General features: G+C 41.1%; 1 protein-coding gene across 5 annotated transcripts in view; it reads right to left on the bottom strand.

The window, feature by feature from the left end:
• Positions 1–15,108, bottom strand: part of cep112 (centrosomal protein 112) — a 242,863-nt gene that overhangs the window by 194,888 nt on the left and 32,867 nt on the right. The gene's annotated exons all lie outside the window — the stretch shown is intronic.

The raw sequence follows: 15,108 nt of genomic DNA on the forward strand, positions 1-15,108 counted from the left end.
ACTTTACAAAATTGTAACGGAAGTACAAACTCACAGCAAAAATCACTCAAAGTCTTGTAAAAAAAGGTAATAAACACTGTAGGTTCGGATTTCCTAAACCTCCTGTGAAGAAAACCATGATCACCCGACCGTTGTTAGCGGGTGTCAGAGAAGCAAGTGGCGAGGCTGAATCGAGTGCTGAATCGATCATGACCCCAGACAATGCCAAAATGAAGTTAAAACCAGTGTGGGATTTGCTGACAGACCCTAACCAATCCTTTGAAAACACTGCACAGCTGCTTGCACAGTGCAACTTGAGATATGACGAATACGAACAATGTGTAGAGTCTGACCAACTCCAGCGTGGTTGTCATGAAGCGTGATCCAAAGGACTGTTGGGTGAATGGATATAATCCACACTTGCTAAGAGCATGGAATGCCAACATGGACATCCAATACATATTGAATCCCTACTGCTGTGTCATGTGCATTCTATCCTACATTTCAAAGGCTGAACACGAGATGAGTGAATACCTCAAAACAATAATGAAAGACACGAGTCAAGCCGACACAACTGACCGTGAAGAAATGAAACAGATCATGCAGGCATACTCTAAAAACAGAGAGGTCAGTGCTCAAGAGGCCGTTGCCCGCGTATGCAGTTTGAAGCTTAAGATGTATACACAAAGTGTTGTGTTCATACCGACGGATGACAATGCGCTAAAAATGAGTCTTCCGATGAGCAGTCTACATAACAAAACACCTGATTCTGAGGATGTGTGGATGTCGGGGTTGACAGATAAATACAAAGCCAGGCCAGAAGGCATTGAATTTGAAACCATGTGCATGGCAGAGTTTGCTTCAACCTACAGGATTATCTACTCAAGACAAAGGAACGGTAAAAATGTATTGTCCCTTCTAAATGACATGGGAGCCATTCAAAAACGAACACACGGGAAACCCGCAATCATCAGATATGCACGTTTTTCACAGCAAAAGCACCCAGAGAAGTTTTACGGCACGTTACTAAAACTGTACCTTCCCTATCGCTCAGACTTGCAGCTGAAAACGGAACGTTTTCCAACGTATGAATCATTTTTAACTGGCGCCTCTGTGCAGCTTCCAGGAACAGAGTACCTGCAGTCTGTGTTTGATATAGTCAACATGAACAGGGCCGAGTACGAAAGGCACAACACGGCAGTAGACAAGGCCATTGAGGAGTTTGAACAAAATGGACCCATTGAGGATGCGTGGACAACACTGGCTCCAGCAACAGAGTTGGTTCAGTTGGAAAGCATTGCAGAACGGGAGGAAGTACACCCTGACGAACATAACGAACAAGATGATGTTCCCGAATATAGCGCTAATGCCACATAGAGGAAGTAGTACCGCAGCAATGGAAGTTCCTCAAATAAACCCAGAAGTAATGCGAAAGATGTACCAAAGCCTGAACCAGACACAAGCCAGTGTATTCTATACAGTCCGAGACAAGTGCACAAAACGCGTTTGTGGTCAAAATCCTGATCAGTTTTTCAACTTTGTAACGGGTGGCGCTGGCACTGGCAAATCACACCTTATCAAGTGCATCCACACAGAGGCATCAAAGATACTCTGCAAACTCCCCCGAGTCCGTGAGGAAAGTGACATGTATATGCCCACTGTTCTGTTGACTGCTTTTACTGGCACCGCAGCCTTCAACATTTCAGGCAAAACTCTGCATTCCATCCTTAAACTACCTCGATCTTTAAAGCCTCCATACCAAGGACTTGGAAATTGCTTAGATGAAGTGAGGGCAACACTGTCAAATACAGAGATAATCATCATTGATGAGGTGTCAATGGTTTCAAAACCTCTTTTTGCATATGTGAATTGGAGGCTACAGCAAATCAAAGGGAGCAAGAAGCCTTTTGGAGGTATTTCTGTACTAGCAGTGGGAGACTTCTATCAGCTGCCACCTCTTGGAAAGGCTAAACCTTTGTGTGTATTTGAGGAGAACATCCTTGACTTCTGGCAAGACCACTTTCAGGTGATCACTCTTACAGAAATTATGCGACAGAGAGAGGATGTTGCTTTTGCAGAACTGTTGAACAGAATCCGTACTAAACAAAAGAAGGATGCTTTATCAGTGGCAGACAAAGAACTAATTTGCCAGGCTGTGATTGACTCAACAGATTTATCAAAGGATGTACTGCATATTTTTCCTACCAACAAGGAGGTGGACCAACACAATTCAGCCATCCTTTCTGCTCTATATACTGAAATTGTAAACATTGACGCAGAGGATTACAAAAAGGATCCACAACATCCACTGAGAATCATGTATTTTTGAACAATACCACATTGTTGTTAATCTGGGATCATGTAGCTGCTGATGTAACAAAAACCTAATCATCTGGTTAAAATGCACTGTATCCATTTTTCAATATATATATTGTTGCACAATATCCATTTTCAATCCATTTTTAGGGTCATTTTAAGTGTTCACAGTATTGGATAATATTATGGGTCATATAGTTTGCCAGGTAACCATGTTCTGTTTAGCAATATTTTAACACATTTTGGCCTGTGCATTTATCAGGGTGGGTTTGGGTCAGGGTTGATAAATGCACAGGCCAAAACTCTGTCAGTGCTCAAGCCTTTGGCGAGAGCACAACCTTTGTTCTCTCACATATATATTTATTATTTATTTTTGCCCCCCTAAATCTTTGTCAATATTTGGCCTACATAGACAACCTAGGTGTCAAAAGTTTCGTCTTGGTAGCGATTGAGTTGCTTGTATTTTTATTTACGTTCCGTTGCATGGTTTAAGTGGAAATTAAGTTTTTGTGGCGAAAAGTGAAGCTAACGGTGGCTAATTTGCTAGCCACAGTCACTGACGTTACTAACGTCACTACGTCACTAACGTCACGAAAACACGCGTGACTACCTGTAGCAGAACATTCGTTTCGCATCTGTTAACTTGGGGGATAGCTAGGCTAACTATAGCTTTACTGCAAGGCAGCTGCAGAAACGCCACAAGCAAAGAGGCCAGGGTGATAACTATTTACTCATTTTACTTTGTGATGTGAAACACAATTGTGAAATGTAATGTACAATATTAGCTGATATTATTAAGGAAGTAGGCCCACATCTACTTTCGGAAACGGTAGTCTACTATTTCAGTGAAGCATTAGCATGACATTAGCCTCTGTGGCCCGGGCAACACATAGCTACTACAGTGGTCTATGATGCATCTGTTTTCAATCGTTAAAATAAACATTCCTCACAAATACATTTTCGTTGTTGGATTTATTATGACATTACATTACAAGTAAACGATTTGTTGGTGAAATTATCATTACCTGTGGTTTCAAACCAGTGTTGCTCACTGCAACGCTGTAGCTTACGCGAGACACACTACAAAAACATCTACAGTACACAGCTGTTTAGGAAGTCAAACGGCGACAGAACATGTTCCGCACTCCCCTTACTTAAATCAAAAGTCTTTCAATAGGTGAAACTATCTGACTACTAACCTGAACTTCATTGCCACAGCCTAAACTTTGTCAATCTGTACATGAAAATAATTAATTTCAGCCTAAACCGTACAACGGAACGTTCAATCGAATTCAACCAACGCAATCGCTACCAAGACGAACACAGCAGTAGTCTAGTACTGTACTGTAGTAGAATTCTCCACACAGGGCTATATCGCATTTTGCGTTGTTACTGACAATGATCGCTACCAGTGAGCTTTTTATGAATGAGCGATTTTCCACTAAATAAATGTCAAGCTTATTTACGTTTTTGGGGGCATTTTTTCAGTTAGCAGATGGTAATGTTTGAATCGCGATTCCATCTTCTACTGCCGGTAACGTCGTAGAATAATCTTCAAAGGGGGTTCTTCATTCATGAATGAATGCAATATGAGTAGGCTAAATGCCTGAAAATATCACGAGAAGGGAAAACTTAAAAGGACGTTTAAGTCATAGAGATTAGGTCAATTTTTACACCGGTCTGCCAAATGTATTCGTTGATTCAGCTATGAGGCTGCCTCTTGCAGGGGAAATGAGAAGACATCATATTTCATTCTACACTTCACTCGTATTTTGAGTTGTAAATGAGCAGCAAAAAAAAATGCTTTTAAATCTATGTCATCTTTATAAATAATAAGTATGCATTTTTATATAAAATACAGAAATATCAGTTGTAAAAATGTCATTAAAAAACTGACCCCTGTGCAACCGACGCAAGCAAGCACACCCTACAATTTCCCCAGAAATTGTACCCTCTCTAGTTGGGTGTGCTTTGCCTTCGGCAAGGGCACAACCTTTGTTCTCTCACATATATATTTATTATTATTGTGAGAATGCTGTTAAGCATTCTCACTATTGTTTTCCTGTTTCTCTTTATTGTTGGAATGCTGCTTCAGCATTCCAAGTATTGTTCTTTGAATCTTTATTCAACTTATTTATCTTCTATTTCTTCCGTGGCACGTTTCAGCGCCTTCAAATCTTCAGCTATTAAAACCGTTCAGCTATCAAAAAATTCAGCAGTTTCAGGCCATGGGTGCTATGACTTTTCAGCTTTGTACCTCTTATGCTTTAATTAATATAAATCAATATTCATAATATTTTTAACACGGGTTTCCAATGGAGTTTTCTTTCAAATCCTCTCAAACTTCTTTAAACTTCTTCAACTTCCAAATCATTCTTCTTCCTCAATCTTTCAGCTAGAGCCACCATTTAAACTTTAAAATGTTGACAAAACCCTAAACTATTTTTAAATAATTCGGCTTTTTGATATCTATTTAACTTTTTTCAATATCACTGATTATGTTTCATGACTTTTTCAAGCCGTTTCTGAGATTTACATGGGTGTTTACGTGAAACCCTAGAGTGCAGACTGAAACGCTTAGAGTGGAGGGCAGCTTCGGATGTCGTAGAAAAAATATTTCTAGTTTGCCAGCATTGCCACAATTTTCGCTCTTAATGCTTCGTTTTTGGATCAATAGATAGCTAATTTTGTGCTGGTCGTAGACAGTTGTCTGTTGAATCCAACAGACGTACACATTTGTTCAGAGCCCCACGAAAGTGAGACAAAGTCCAACTCTCGCCCCATAGAGACCAATGCAAATCTGGTGACAAAATCGTCAGAGAAAGCAAAAAGAACAAGATTTTGAAACTGCCGGTAGAGTCGTATTTCTGACCGCACAGAAATATAAAGGACATCTCTGGTTTCGGCAGAGTCTTGGGTCTCGGAAAATATCCTTACTTTTTGGATTGGACGTATAGTTTTGCGTCTAGGTCAACTTGTTTGAGGTGTGGATGCTAGGTAAATGTTCGTTTTTCTCTCTGCCTAGCTCGTTAGCCATCACAGCTGCGCCATCACCGTGGCAACCAAACAAACACGCACCAGGAAAGCAAAAGGAACACGTTTTCGAAACTGCAGGTAGAGTCTTATTTCTGACTGCACAGACATATAAAGAATATCTCTGGTGTATGCAGAGTCTTGGGTCTCGGAAAATATCCGTATTTTTTGATTAGGACGTATAGTTTTGCGTCTAGGTTAACTTGTTTGAGGTGTGGATTCTAGCTACATTAGTTATTCTCTCTGCCCAGCTCGTTAGCGATCACAGCTACTCCATCGCTCTGGCAACCAAACAAACACGCACCAGGAAAGCAGAAGGAACACGTTTTTGAAACTGCAGGTAGAGTCTTATTTCTGACTGCACAGACATATAAAGAATATCTCTGGTTTCGGCAGTCTTGGGTCTCGGAAAATATCCTTATTTTTGGGATTGGACGTACAGTTTTGCGTCTAGGTTATCTTGTTTGAGGTGTGGATTCTAGCTACAGTTCTCTTATTCTCTGCCCTCAGCGCGTTAGCAATCATAGCTGCACCATCACCGTAACGACAGACACTCACCACTCAGTCTCTCACACAGGTGATTGGTGCGTTTACTTGACCATGAGAAACCCGATTACTAGCAATTGTCGGTTTATGACAATTATACGATTACTCCGTTGACATGTGTAATTAGTTATGCGATTACTCAATAAACGCGTCTACATGATTCTTTTTTATTAATCGTTGTATGCTCCACGGACAAAACTTGCACCATCATCCTTCTGCAACAAAGTGTCGCCGTGTCTTCCTGTATCGGCCCTACTGCTGTATGTTTCATTCCATCAACACATTGAATCCTACTAAGAAAGCCGAGTAAACGCATAGGCTACATCTGCTACTGCTAATACTATTCCAACTATAATTTCATCTGTTAAAACGATAATATTCTTGTTACGACTAGCTAGCCTACTTCTTCTTCTGTTTAACAGTTCAGCTTTCAGCTTCTCCCGCATTGTAGGCTATTTTAGCTCTTAGCTTTGTTAAGATGATGCAGTTCAGCTTCCACACTGCCTCTTTTGTGTGACTCACACATTTTTGAAATTCATTTAAGCTTGCGGGTATTTTCTAATTTCTCACTTTTATACTTTTTAAAATATTAAGGTTTTTGTGCAAATTATTCTCCCTTTAAAAGTAATGGTAAATCCTTTCAAATCATTGTTGGAATGCTGCTCCAGCCCCTTTCAAAAATACCTTTCGGTTGCTTTGAAGCTTCAGCTTATAACTTTCTACTAAATTTTCACTATTTCAGCTTTTTTAGCATGGTCAGCTATCCCCATTCAGGTTTTCAGCATTCTCACTGCTGTTTCGCAGGAACAGCCTTTTCTAGTTTATTTTTGCCCCCCTAAATCTTTGTCAATATTTGGCCTACATAGACAACCTAGGTGTCAAAAGTTTCGTCTTGGTAGCGATTGAGTTGCTTGTATTTTTATTTACGTTCCGTTGCATGGTTTAGGCTCAAGTTAAGTTTTTGTGGCGAAAACTGAAGCCAACGGTGGCTAATTTGATAGCCACAGTCACTGACGTTACTAACGTCACTGACGTCACGAAAACACGCGTGACTACCTGTAGCAGAACAAGGCAGCTGCAGAAACGCCACAAGCAAAGAGGCCAGGGTGATAACTATTTACTAATTTTACTTTGTGATGTGAAACACAATTGTGAAATGTAACGTACAATATTAGCTGTTATTATTAAGGAAGTAGGCCCACATCTACTTTCGGAAACGGTAGTCTACTATTTCACTGAAGCATTAGCATCATGACATTAGCCTCTGTTGCCCGGGCAACACATACTACAGAGGTCTATGATGCATATGTTTTCAATCGTTAAAATAAACATTCCTCACAAATACATTTTCGTTGTAGGATTTATTATGACATTACATTACAAGTAAACGATTTGTTGGTGAAATTATCATTACCTGTGGTTTCAAACCAGTGTTGGTCACTGCAACGCTGTAGCCTAGGCGAGGCACACTACAAAAACATCTACACAGCTGTTTAGGAAGTCAAACGGCGACAGAACATGTTCGGCACTCCCCTTACTTAAATCAAAAGTCTTTCAATAGGTGAAACTATCTGACTACTAACCTGAACTTCATTGCCACAGCCTAAACTTTGTCAATCTGTTGTAGTGAGGTCCACAAGACCACACGGAGCCAACATCTTGCCACACCTGAAGAGTGATTCAATCACATCAGACAAACCTAATCAGCCCTTGTGACACCCTCAGTATGCTGATTACCCACCAAACGCCGATGCAAAGGAACCATAGAATGGGGGGGGACGACCTCCCCAATCTACCTAATCAGCCCTCCTGCTAGCTTGCAAGCTTCAAAGGGCCTGATTTAGACAACACGTCTCCAGCGACCATTTGCTATCCGTTTCGGCGGCGATTTGAACAAAGAACATACCTTGATCAGAACTTTTGAGGAAAGTCTTGAGACTTCACCTTTACCACAAGAGTACAAGGTGGAGAGTTATGAGAGGGATATTTGTGTTATGTTTGTTACTTTGTTTTAATGTTGTGTTCACTGAAATCTTGATTCTAGTAACAACTCCTTCTTCCTGAAAGATAACCACGTCATTCTTGGTATCTACACGAAGCTATCATAATAAAACAATCATTCAACTATATTTTGTAACTGTACCAAGATGTCCAGAACAATATTTGAACCATCGAATGATCAGCCAGAGATCAGATCACACCTTTGGTAGGTGTGAAGGAAGGAGGGGGGAGTTGAGAACCCAGCTTACCCCAATCCACATCTGACCCCAGACGGGTCCTCCCTCGAACTGTATAAAGCCCTAAGATGACCATCAATCTCGGACTCCAGCGAAACCGACCATGGCATGAACGCCATCAGGATTGGCGTTCCAAAGGACGTCGCCAAGCTTCTCCTGAGATTCAACTTCATAGTGAACGCGTCACTATCGGGACGTTTCAACAGGAGAACCAAAAACGCAATTCCAAATGCGACTTCACTGAGATCCCGCAGACTCAGTCACATGACCCAGCGCAGCCGCGCTGTGACTTCAGATTCTTCAAATGGACCTTTGGCGCAAACCGCCCTCAACATCATTGATCAACCCCTGATCAAACGTAACTATGGCTAACGCTCTTTCCTCCTCGACATGGCATTGGCGTGAGCTCTGTTTATGATTTGTAAGGATGTAATCACTGACTGTACAATTTCTGCCTTTCTTTAAGTTAGACCATTTCATTCTGTTCATTGAAACCAATCTCTCATATCAAACCCATAATCCAACTTTTCATAAGATCTGTTTACCTTACTTGAATAAATTCATTGTAAAGATATTTTGACGTGCGTGTTCACTGATGTTACGATTGGCTCTACTCTTAGAACGAATTCATTCCTTAAGATTAGACTGATTATTACGAAGGCTATTATTTAAATATTATTCAATAAGGTTTCCTCTATCCCTTTAACAATAAGAGGTGGTGCCCCCAAGAACTACATACTTTATTATAAATTAAGTATTGCTAATCTTAAACGAGCAATCTCCACACATATTGGAGCCCCGTGTGAGGCTAAGATAGATTGAAATGAGCAATCGTAACTTTTGTGAAACGAACTGTTAAAATAGAGCGAGCTCTAACTGTATGTAGCACCATGTATTTAATACTACTGTGCCTAGGCTACAGTGGCTGTGTGCGTATTCAATTGTTTTTTGTGAAATAGCTGCTAGTGTGTGTGTGGGACCAGCTAGCTCAAAGGAAGCAGCTAGGTTTGACCGGAGGTACGCGCGTGCTCAGAAACACCGCTGCCCCGACATTTACGTTGTAATCTGCCTCGGCCAGCTCTTCACGGAAAGTAGCATAAGAGCCTTTATTATAGCCTCTATTTTAATAGTGTAGCTATTTGGTTAAGTGAATTAACCAACTAACTAATACGTTGGTGCACATGTCTAGTTCAGGGAAACAGACAGTAGTGCTTGGTCCTGAAGGACTTTTGTTTAGAAGCAACTAAACAACGCAGTTCTGTACACGTAACCTACCGCCACCACGAGTGTGTGTGTGGGACCAGCTAGCTCAAAGGAAGCGGCTAGGTTTGACCGGAGGTACGCGCGTGCTCAGAAACACCGCTGCCCCGACATTTACGTTGTAATCTGCCTCGGCCAGCTCTTCACGGAAAGTAGCATAAGAGCCTTTATTATAGCCTCTATTTTAATAGTGTAGCTATTTGGTTAAGTGAATTAACCAACCAACTAATACGTTGGTGCACATGTCTAGTTCAGGGAAACAGACAGTAGTGCTTAGTCCTGAAGGACTTTTGTTTAGAAGCAACTAAACAATGCAGTTTCTACACGTAACCTATTATGCCGCCACGATAGCTTGTCGAAAAAGGCATTGACTATTCCCACAGCTAACTGTGTTTTAAAATAACAGTGGTTGCCAAACTAAAGTTACATTATTAGATGCAGTTCATCAATGTGGTTTAGTTACGTTGACTTCAAGAAGCTACTTAGTAACTATAATTGTGTAAAGTATGTACTATAATTACCTTGTACCTTTATTTGTTATTTGTATACGTCTTTGGCAGTCAATTGTAACCATAACCTAAATGAGTTTATTGAAACTAGTTTGATTTAAAAAGATTGGAAAGCCGACAACTTTTCCCTCATCTAGACCCCTAGTCACAAAGCTTCAATTGCTACGGCCATTGTAAGCCACTTCAAGTGCCTCTTTTTGTTTCAATAATTTCCTCTCAACCTTTTTCCTATGTCATGTCATAGCTTAATCACTCATAGCCATGCCAATGTCTGGGGAGGGGGGGTGACATGCTGTTACGCTGCTGTGGTCTTTCTTGTCTTGTCTTCATGTCAACAGTTTCATCGACGACGGTCTATGAAAGTTGACATCCGGGGGGATGTAGTGAGGTCCACAAGACCACACGGAGCCAACATCTTGCCACACCTGAAGAGTGATTCAATCACATCAGACAAACCTAATCAGCCCTTGTGACACCCTCAGTATGCTGATTACCCACCAAACGCCGATGCAAAGGAACCATAGAATGGGGGGGGACGACCTCCCCAATCTACCTAATCAGCCCTCCTGCTAGCTTGCAAGCTTCAAAGGGCCTGATTTAGACAACACGTCTCCAGCGACCATTTGCTATCCGTTTCGGCGGCGATTTGAACAAAGAACATACCTTGATCAGAACTTTTGAGGAAAGTCTTGAGACTTCACCTTTACCACAAGAGTACAAGGTGGAGAGTTATGAGAGGGATATTTGTGTTATGTTTGTTACTTTGTTTTAATGTTGTGTTCACTGAAATCTTGATTCTAGTAACAACTCCTTCTTCCTGAAAGATAACCACGTCATTCTTGGTATCTACACGAAGCTATCATAATAAAACAATCATTCAACTATATTTTGTAACTGTACCAAGATGTCCAGAACAATATTTGAACCATCGAATGATCAGCCAGAGATCAGATCACACCTTTGGTAGGTGTGAAGGAAGGAGGGGGGAGTTGAGAACCCAGCTTACCCCAATCCACATCTGACCCCAGACGGGTCCTCCCTCGAACTGTATAAAGCCCTAAGATGACCATCAATCTCGGACTCCAGCGAAACCGACCATGGCATGAACGCCATCAGGATTGGCGTTCCAAAGGACGTCGCCAATCTTCTCCTGAGATTCAACTTCATAGTGAACGCGTCACTATCGGGACGTTTCAACAGGAGAACCAAAAACGCAATTCCAAATGCGACTTCACTGAGATCCCGCAGACTCAGTCACATGACCCAGCGCAGCCGCGCTGTGACTTCAGATTCTTCAAATGGACCTTTGGCGCAAACCGCCCTCAACATCATTGATCAACCCCTGATCAAACGTAACTATGGCTAACGCTCTTTCCTCCTCGACATGGCATTGGCGTGAGCTCTGTTTATGATTTGTAAGGATGTAATCACTGACTGTACAATTTCTGCCTTTCTTTAAGTTAGACCATTTCATTCTGTTCATTGAAACCAATCTCTCATATCAAACCCATAATCCAACTTTTCATAAGATCTGTTTACCTTACTTGAATAAATTCATTGTAAAGATATTTTGACGTGCGTGTTCACTGATGTTACGATTGGCTCTACTCTTAGAACGAATTCATTCCTTAAGATTAGACTGATTATTACGAAGGCTATTATTTAAATATTATTCAATAAGGTTTCCTCTATCCCTTTAACAATAAGAGGTGGTGCCCCCAAGAACTACATACTTTATTATAAATTAAGTATTGCTAATCTTAAACGAGCAATCTCCACACATATTGGAGCCCCGTGTGAGGCTAAGATAGATTGAAATGAGCAATCGTAACTTTTGTGAAACGAACTGTTAAAATAGAGCGAGCTCTAACTGTATGTAGCACCATGTATTTAATACTACTGTGCCTAGGCTACAGTGGCTGTGTGCGTATTCAATTGTTTTTTGTGAAATAGCTGCTAGTGTGTGTGTGGGACCAGCTAGCTCAAAGGAAGCAGCTAGGTTTGACCGGAGGTACGCGCGTGCTCAGAAACACCGCTGCCCCGACATTTACGTTGTAATCTGCCTCGGCCAGCTCTTCACGGAAAGTAGCATAAGAGCCTTTATTATAGCCTCTATTTTAATAGTGTAGCTATTTGGTTAAGTGAATTAACCAACTAACTAATACGTTGGTGCACATGTCTAGTTCAGGGAAACAGACAGTAGTGCTTGGTCCTGAAGGACTTTTGTTTAGAAGCAACTAAACAACGCAGTTCTGTACACGTAACCTACCGCCACCACGAGTGTGTGTGTGGGACCAGCTAGCTCAAAGGAAGCGGCTAGGTTTGACCGGAGGTACGCGCGTGCTCAGAAACACCGCTGCCCCGACATTTACGTTGTAATCTGCCTCGGCCAGCTCTTCACGGAAAGTAGCATAAGAGCCTTTATTATAGCCTCTATTTTAATAGTGTAGCTATTTGGTTAAGTGAATTAACCAACCAACTAATACGTTGGTGCACATGTCTAGTTCAGGGAAACAGACAGTAGTGCTTAGTCCTGAAGGACTTTTGTTTAGAAGCAACTAAACAATGCAGTTTCTACACGTAACCTATTATGCCGCCACGATAGCTTGTCGAAAAAGGCATTGACTATTCCCACAGCTAACTGTGTTTTAAAATAACAGTGGTTGCCAAACTAAAGTTACATTATTAGATGCAGTTCATCAATGTGGTTTAGTTACGTTGACTTCAAGAAGCTACTTAGTAACTATAATTGTGTAAAGTATGTACTATAATTACCTTGTACCTTTATTTGTTATTTGTATACGTCTTTGGCAGTCAATTGTAACCATAACCTAAATGAGTTTATTGAAACTAGTTTGATTTAAAAAGATTGGAAAGCCGACAACTTTTCCCTCATCTAGACCCCTAGTCACAAAGCTTCAATTGCTACGGCCATTGTAAGCCACTTCAAGTGCCTCTTTTTGTTTCAATAATTTCCTCTCAACCTTTTTCCTATGTCATGTCATAGCTTAATCACTCATAGCCATGCCAATGTCTGGGGAGGGGGGGTGACATGCTGTTACGCTGCTGTGGTCTTTCTTGTCTTGTCTTCATGTCAACAGTTTCATCGACGACGGTCTATGAAAGTTGACATCCGGGGGGATGTAGTGAGGTCCACAAGACCACACGGAGCCAACATCTTGCCACACCTGAAGAGTGATTCAATCACATCAGACAAACCTAATCAGCCCTTGTGACACCCTCAGTATGCTGATTACCCACCAAACGCCGATGCAAAGGAACCATAGAATGGGGGGGGACGACCTCCCCAATCTACCTAATCAGCCCTCCTGCTAGCTTGCAAGCTTCAAAGGGCCTGATTTAGACAACACGTCTCCAGCGACCATTTGCTATCCGTTTCGGCGGCGATTTGAACAAAGAACATACCTTGATCAGAACTTTTGAGGAAAGTCTTGAGACTTCACCTTTACCACAAGAGTACAAGGTGGAGAGTTATGAGAGGGATATTTGTGTTATGTTTGTTACTTTGTTTTAATGTTGTGTTCACTGAAATCTTGATTCTAGTAACAACTCCTTCTTCCTGAAAGATAACCACGTCATTCTTGGTATCTACACGAAGCTATCATAATAAAACAATCATTCAACTATATTTTGTAACTGTACCAAGATGTCCAGAACAATATTTGAACCATCGAATGATCAGCCAGAGATCAGATCACACCTTTGGTAGGTGTGAAGGAAGGAGGGGGGAGTTGAGAACCCAGCTTACCCCAATCCACATCTGACCCCAGACGGGTCCTCCCTCGAACTGTATAAAGCCCTAAGATGACCATCAATCTCGGACTCCAGCGAAACCGACCATGGCATGAACGCCATCAGGATTGGCGTTCCAAAGGACGTCGCCAATCTTCTCCTGAGATTCAACTTCATAGTGAACGCGTCACTATCGGGACGTTTCAACAGGAGAACCAAAAACGCAATTCCAAATGCGACTTCACTGAGATCCCGCAGACTCAGTCACATGACCCAGCGCAGCCGCGCTGTGACTTCAGATTCTTCAAATGGACCTTTGGCGCAAACCGCCCTCAACATCATTGATCAACCCCTGATCAAACGTAACTATGGCTAACGCTCTTTCCTCCTCGACATGGCATTGGCGTGAGCTCTGTTTATGATTTGTAAGGATGTAATCACTGACTGTACAATTTCTGCCTTTCTTTAAGTTAGACCATTTCATTCTGTTCATTGAAACCAATCTCTCATATCAAACCCATAATCCAACTTTTCATAAGATCTGTTTACCTTACTTGAATAAATTCATTGTAAAGATATTTTGACGTGCGTGTTCACTGATGTTACGATTGGCTCTACTCTTAGAACGAATTCATTCCTTAAGATTAGACTGATTATTACGAAGGCTATTATTTAAATATTATTCAATAAGGTTTCCTCTATCCCTTTAACAATAAGAGGTGGTGCCCCCAAGAACTACATACTTTATTATAAATTAAGTATTGCTAATCTTAAACGAGCAAACCCCGCTACACTGTTCATGAAAATAATTAATTTCAGCCTAAACCGTACAACGGAACGTTGAATCGAATTCAACCAACGCAATCGCTACCAAGACGAACACAGCAGTAGTCTAGTACTGTACTGTAGTAGTAGAATTTACGGGGCAGCTTCTCCACACAGGGCTATATCGCATTTTGCGTTGTTACTGACAATGATCGCTACCAGTGAGCTTTTTATGAATGAGCGATTTTTAAATAAATGTCAAGCTTATTTACGTTTTTGGGGGCATATTTTCAGTTAGCAGATGGTACTGTTTGAATCACGATTCCATCTTCTACTGCCGGTAACGTCGTAGAATAATCTTCAAAGGGGGTTCTTTATTCATGAATGAATGCAATATGAGTAGGCTAAATGCCTGAAAATATCACGAGAAGGGAAAAACTTAAAAGGACATTTAAGTCATAGAGATTAGGTCAATTTTTTACACCGGTCTACCAAATGTATTCGTTTTGATTCAGCTATGAGGCTGCCTCTTGCAGGGGAAATGAGAAGACATCTATTTCATTCTACACTTCACTCGTATTTTGAGTTGTAAATGAGCAGCAAAAAAAAAATGCTTTTAAATCTATGTAATCTTTATAAATAATAAGTATGTATTTTTATATAAAATATACAGAAATATCAGTTGTAAAAATGTCATTAAAAAACGGACC

This window comes from Osmerus eperlanus, chromosome 2 (genome assembly GCF_963692335.1).
Source record: "Osmerus eperlanus chromosome 2, fOsmEpe2.1, whole genome shotgun sequence".
NCBI lineage: Eukaryota > Metazoa > Chordata > Actinopteri > Osmeriformes > Osmeridae > Osmerus > Osmerus eperlanus.